The following is a 711-nucleotide window of genomic DNA, read 5'->3' as shown; positions in this document are numbered from 1 at the left end:
GCTATTAGGGGAGAAGGTTACCCAGCAAGACCAGGCTGGAGAGGTCAGGTAAGGCCAGATTGGAACCTATGCAAGACAGTGCCTGCTCAAGTTCTACCTCTTCATGAAATTACAAGGATAAAATAAGACATAGATACCCAGCTGTGGCTTAGTCCACATCTCCAGCCATGTCATGACCCATATACGCCCAGTCCAGGTCAAGGGAGAGCACGGGTTGGCTATCCTCAGCACTAGATGCATATCACATCTGGAGTATCATATTTAGGGCCTCAGTGACAAATTAGGGGGCATTGGTGAGGCAAAAGAGTAAATCTCATCCCTGTTACTCTGTCTTGGCCACAGGCAGATGTCTAAAAGTATGATTTCCGGCTGGGTGCAGTGGTTCATGCCTGTAATCCCAACACTTTGGGGGGCCAAGGCACAGAGATCACTTGAGCCCAAGAGTTTGAGACCAGACTGGGCCACAAAGTGAGACCCTTTCTCTAACAACAACAAAAAATATTTTAAAATTAGCTGTGTGGGCCGGGCGCAGGGGCCCACGCCTGTAATCCCAGCACTTTGGGAGGCTGAGGAAGGTGGATCATGAGGTCAGGAGATCGAGACCAGCCTGGCCAACATGGTGAAACCGTGTCTGTCCTACAAATACAAAAATTAGCTGGGCTTGGTGGTGCATGTCTGTAGTCCCAGCTACTTGGGAGGCTGAGGCAGGAG

This window comes from Colobus angolensis, unplaced genomic scaffold (assembly GCF_000951035.1).
Source record: "Colobus angolensis palliatus isolate OR3802 unplaced genomic scaffold, Cang.pa_1.0 Scaffold12, whole genome shotgun sequence".
Classification (NCBI taxonomy): domain Eukaryota; kingdom Metazoa; phylum Chordata; class Mammalia; order Primates; family Cercopithecidae; genus Colobus; species Colobus angolensis.
The sequence above is the reverse complement of the archived record's forward strand: the minus strand, read 5'-3'. Positions refer to the sequence as shown.